Raw genomic sequence first — 6,000 nt, 5'->3', positions numbered from 1 at the left:
GGGTGCTCCAATTTGTGTCCTACTGAAGGGTCACTCCTGCTGTGGCCAGGGCCCCGTCATAAAACTTACTTGCTGATCCTCCTCCCAGTCTACCCAGAGGCGAGGCCCTGAGGTTTATTGGAGGCTCAAGTATCTGGGAACGACCAGCAGTCTAGTACCTCCTGGATTCCCTAGTGTCTAGCTCTTTCAGAACGCAGAGTCAGCCAGGGCAGTCAAATCACTGCACTCCCTTCGCCACAAAAAAGCAAACTCTTAGGCACAATCTGTTCTTTCTTTTTTTTTTTTTAATTATTTTTTATTGGTGTTCAATTTGCCAACATATAGAATAACACCCAGTGCTCATCCCATCAAGTGCCCCCCTCAGTGCCCGTCACCCAGTCACCCCCACCCCCCCACCCACCTCCCTTTCTACCACCCTTTGTTCGTTCTAAGAGAAAAGCAAATTTTGCAGTTTTGCAAGGAGGGGGTGGGGCGCGCCCGGGGCGGGGGGGCAGGTCAAGCATCTGACTTCGGCCCACCCCTCCAGCTGCAGAGGTGCTAGAGCTGGCCCAGGAGAGGCTGCAGAAAAGGCAAAGGATTGGGCTGCGCCCTAGTTGGGGAAGGTGGCGGGATTGCTCATCCTTTTGTATGGCTCCTGGCATCTGAGCCATTGGCTAGGCTGGAGTAGCCATGGAATGGGCGGAGCCATCAGCGCATCTGGCTCCCTGCCAACCCAGCTGCAGATGGGACTGGCCTCAGACCAAACGCAATTCAAAGAAGCGGACGCGTCCTGCGGGAGCAGCTTGGAGTAGAGCTCCTGCATGGCTGCTCCTCCCGCTGCGCGGGGCTCTGGACTCCTGGCCGACGCCCGCAGCTTCTCATTCCCTGGCCCTCTATGCTCAGCTCTTAGGGGTGACTCTTTGCCCAAGAGCTAGCGCCCCCTCCCCGCGCCTCCCTCCCGCCTGGAGCTTCTCGCTTACCTCCCTCGGTCTTTTTCCTGAGCCTCAGCCTTCTCTCGTGATTCTCCGTCGGTCTCAGCTATGCTATCCCGGGCTTGCTGGGAGCCACTGTCCTCCTACTGCTCTTCAGGACCCGGCTCCTGGAGGGCGACGCCCCCCCTTCCCCTCCTCGAAATTCCACTTTGACCTGTAAGGAATCCTCCTCCAATGTTCCCAGCGTCGTCTTGGACCCTCTTTTATTGGTAAGCTGGTCGCTAGGCTACCGTGAGCCAGTGGGAGGGGCGAGTGGGCGGTCTCTTGGTAGGACTGGGCTTGGGGGACACTTGGACACGGGCTTCTGAGCCACTGCCTATGCACCCTGCCCCTGAGCCCCTGAAGGGGTTGGTGGTGGTAATGAGGGTGGCCAATTGAGATGGAGCCCTTTGTTTCAGCCCATATGCTACAGTGGCACCTGATAGCACCCAGTTTTAGTGTGTGCCCAAATAGCAGGGGGTAGGGATAACACCCCCTAGGGTCCACCCATCCATCCCCAGGAACTGAGGTCCCAGCCCGGCAGTTTGCTATCAATGGCAATGGCCCCTGCACGTGTGTGGTGGGCGGGGGGCGGGGTGAGGGTTGTGGGATGTTAACTTCAAACGGAGCACAAAGGGCAATTTTATTTAAGTAGAAGAATGAGATTATTTGGGAATAACAGAGGAATTGCAATTTGTGACGAGCAAGCTATGGCAAATCGTAAGCAAGTCTGAAGAGACAAAGGGAAGGTCAGCTTTTATTAGGTTTGAGGAAGGAATTGGGGAGGATCCTGGACAGAGTTTGGAAAAGATGGGGGGTGTTGAGGATGGAGAGGGTTTCTCATTGGCTGCAGGTGGTGATCAGTGTGTTGTTGCTGGGGCAGGGAGGAATCTTCCTTTTCTTAAAGACAGGAGCCCTCTCTTGTCAATGTAATTATCTTCTTCCTGCTGGTTATATAGGTTGCAGTGAAAGATGTGTACTTGAGAGGTCCCCCTCTGGGGCTCCTTGACTCCATTTTAAATGATGTTTCCTTTATTTATTTTCACATTTACACCTTTTGATCAAGATTTTGCCTTGAAAGTGTTGCTGACCAAGAGTCAGAATTTTCAAATGTAGCAGTTTGTCCCTGGGGACCTGAAAGGATCTTTCCTGGTTGTTGTTGGCCCACATTGGAGGGAATGTGCATAATGATTGGAAACCATTGAAGACACATTTGAGGGAGAATTCTCACTTCCCATCTAAAGTCTATGTCTTATCAAGGTCATAAATATTGGAGATCATCTCAAAGCGCTGAGCTTGCATCACCCTATTTGATGCAATACTTCTGCAGAGGTTTGACAAGCAACAGGTAAAGTTTAAAAAATAATTATACAAGTAGAATTAGAAGTAATATGACAAACCAATTTATATGATAGTTCCAAACCAAGACCCCAAACCCAGCTAAGTAAGTCAAAAAACCAGGGGTCATTAGGTGAGATTTGTTGTAACCAGTATACATGTTGCCTGATCTTACATAATTGAATTTCTACTTCTCCAGAGGTATTTATCCTTGTGTAACAGGTGGCATTTGCTACTGCACAAACACATTGTTCAGCCAGTAGATAATCAAGGGCTATATGATTGTCCAAAACTGTGTTAGTCAATGAATCAAGTGATAGTTGGTGGATGCTATTGCTTTGAAATTGATTGTGGAATTGGCTAGCTCTCCTACTGTTGGGGGGCGGATATCTGGTCCTGTGTTCACTGACACTTAGTCCAACCCAAGGAATAAAGCTCTCCCTATGGAAGCAAACCAGGAGTCATGTATGCCCCCTTGAAGTTCCCATTGCAGATGGCTTTGGGGGCCTAATGAGGCAGACTGATGGGAAGTCTTTTGATTTGTTACAGATGTTAACAGGAACGCTATTAAATGTGCCAATAACATTGACGTCCAAGCCGCCAGCTATTTAAGCATTCACATACTCATAGGAAATGCTGTCCATTGCAAACAAAACCAGGTGGAGCTTAGAAGACTTTAGCTAAGGTCTGGTTATTGATAGATTCCTTAGCTGAAAGTTTCTTGATTTACTCTTTCAAGGCATGGGTCGGAGGAGTTGGGATGACATTCTGGAGAGTTCCATCTTTTTCTAAAGGGGTCTCTTCTAAAAACCTTGCAAAGAGGAATAAACTTATTTGTATTTCCCTTGGGTACAGGGAGACCAATCAGAGATAAGGAAAAGAACCTGGGGGAGCGAAGACTGTGCTGTCAAAGATCAAGTATTTAACTGAAGTAGTATGATTTCCCAGAAAGAGAGGGCAAACAGAGTGAGCATAAGCAAGGGAAAGAAGGTATATACATGCCTGGTTCTTCATCCTGAGGAAGCTGTTTCCTTCAGCTGCCATCGGCTTCAATTCCTTTATTTTCTGGTCACCAGTTGGTGGGTGGGGCCAGTCAGGGTTTGGTGCTTTCTTTAGATGTGACAGAGGAATCCAAAAGTCTCTTCCTTGGAATTCGGCAGCACAGGAGCTGGTTAGCAGTACCCGGTAGGGGTCTTTTCAGTGGGGTTGAAGAGAGTCTCTTTGGTACTTGTGGGTGAGTATAGCTCAGCTTGTGCTATATATAGCCAAAGGCAAAGATACTGCTTCAGTTACTTTAGAGGGAGTTGGAATTATGTATCTAGCACCCTATTTGTCATTCCACCTTTAAAATAAGAACTGCCAGTGAACCATGACAAATTAGCATCATCGAAAGGAGTTTCCTGCAAGTCATCACAGGGAGTCAGGAGGTGATCTGTCAAACAGTATCGTTTGGAGTATTGTCCTTGAGGAGGGAAGAAGAGTAGTAAAGGTTATTACAGTAAGAAAAAGTTACATAAGGAGCTATTAGCATGGGAATTTCAGAGTTGGTGAGATGGCCGGCTGAAAGGTGTTGAGTGTGATATTTAGGTAGGGATGGAGGATGAATAGAATATGAGGATTGGGAACAACAGGATGATGAGAGACAACGATATTGTTTATTGTTCTGAGATCCTGGACAGATTCCCATCCACAGACATTAGAATTTAGGAAGGCTTCTGTTTCGGTGGGCACAAAGATGGTTAGAGGGGGCTTTAGTTGCCTTAACTAAAAGGGCAGTGGCAGGAATGGCTCAGAGGCAAGGGAAGTATCCTTATTCCACAAGGTCTAGCTATTGGCTGTTTTACTCTACGGGTTGATGGTGGTCCCTGTGTTTTTTTTTTATCAAATACCCCAAGGGCATTCCCTTCCTTTTCATGTGTAAAAGGAAAAAAGGAAGCTGGTAATTGGGATGTCCAAGGGCAAGGGGATTTATTAAGCTTTCTTTTAAAGTTTTCTTTCTTCTTGTTTTGTTTTGTTTTGTTTTTACTTGCGCACAAGCAGTGGGGAGCAGACAGAGGGAGAAGCAAAAGCAGACTCCCACTGAACAGGAAGCCTGACACAGAACTCAATCCCAGGATCCCAGAATCATGACCTGAGACAAAGGCAGATGCTTAACCTACTAAGCTACCCAGGCATCCCTCTTTTAAGTTATTAAATGCTAGGACATCCTGAGCTTTCCAATTAATGGGGTTAGGTTTGGTGTTCTTTAGTAATATATGTAAAGGCTGAGCCATGAGAGAAAGTTTGAAATCCATTTCTGATACTAGACCACCAACCCATCTTGGTTGGGTTGAGAGGCCTTGTAATTGGCACTTAGTTTTGGGTTTGGGGAAGTTCGAGACGCTCTGAAGCCTACTTGGATCTAGGTGTAGCCCTTGTTCTGAGATTAGATGCCATAAATAACCAAGTTGAGTTTGAACAAACTGCACTTTTTCCTTGGGAGACCTGGTGTCCCTTTCATGCTGAAAGTTTAAACAGATGGGTGCTGTCCTCCTGTGAAAAGGGGATAGATGATGAGTGTCCTTACAACTAGCTCTAGTGTCATTACAGATGGAACACCTTAATGGCATTAAAAGTTCATTTGCTTCACCTTGTTGGCTATTTTGGTTGTTGCTGTTAAATCATAGAATTTATTTCCCCCGTTGGACAGAAAGAAATTCTAGCATGGTGTTTCTCTGAGAAATCTCAGTCCAATAAGTGAATAGAGGCAGAAAAACTAAGGAGGAAGGGTGGGTATCTCTCAGAGGGCCTCAACAAAAGGAGATGGGTTTAGAGACAGGAACCTGTTGAGGTTTGACACCTCCCTCCCATTTGAACCATTTTCATACTCAAGAGAGGGGTTATTTGATAAAAGTGATGTTGAGCACTGAAGAAGGGATAGCTCCGGTGTCAATAATGACAGATTCATTCCTAACCTGGAGAGTTGTTTTTCCAAGCTGATTAAGATCAGGATCAGGAAAAGCCCCTGTAGTTCCTTGGAGTTCCATCACTAGGAGTTAGGAAGAGGGTTGGTTAAAGGTTGGTTAAAGGGCTAAAGGCACTCAGAGCCCTTAAGCTTGTAACAGCCTCCCCCCCCTCCTCTGGCTTTTTGTAATAATGATAAAGATTGGGAGGGTTTGGGTTTTGTTTACGGGCCTTCATTTGTTGGAGTTGTAAACTGGGGGCTTTAGTGGTCTTCCTTTTAGTTGAATCATCTAGGCTGTGGGTGAGCAGATTTGCTAAATTAATTGAATCCAGAGTGGACGTGGTCTCCTATTCTATCTTGGTCCTTTTTAACTAGAAACTAAAGATCCCAGTTCAGCCGATTCATGACCATAAGGTTAAAAGCTACTCCCATGGATTTGACATTTAAAAGAAGACCAGAATTTTCTCTGAAAACAATTTGGAGCCAGCTGTAATAATTATGCATGGGCTCATTGGGCTCCTGGGAACAAATCTGAATCATATTCCAATCGACAGATTTTGGGAAAGCCCTAAGAATAGGCTGGTAAAGTCGTTTATCAGTGTCAAGAGCTTGATCATATAACAAGTCAGGGGACAGTGCCCCATTTATAGTTCTAGAGATTGTTCAGGATTATGTTGGTTTGCAGTGTTATCTGGAGTTAGGTCTGGCTCTCACTGATGAGCACATGAACTGATACAAATCTGAGAAACTGCATTGGTAAATTTGAGT

The 6,000-nt window shown here is 46.2% G+C and overlaps 1 long non-coding RNA gene across 1 annotated transcript in view; it reads left to right on the top strand.

The window, feature by feature from the left end:
• Window positions 1-659: 659 nt before the first annotated feature.
• LOC121483073 overlaps window positions 660-6,000 on the top strand; it is a 147,113-nt gene continuing 141,772 nt past the window's right edge. The window contains exon 1 of the long non-coding RNA XR_005985686.1: window positions 660-1,180. This is a non-coding gene — a long non-coding RNA (uncharacterized LOC121483073). The remainder of the gene's footprint in view (window positions 1,181-6,000) is intronic.

This window comes from Vulpes lagopus, chromosome X (assembly GCF_018345385.1).
Source record: "Vulpes lagopus strain Blue_001 chromosome X, ASM1834538v1, whole genome shotgun sequence".
NCBI lineage: Eukaryota > Metazoa > Chordata > Mammalia > Carnivora > Canidae > Vulpes > Vulpes lagopus.
Note: the sequence above shows the minus strand (reverse complement) of the source record. Positions and strands in the feature narration are given on the sequence as shown.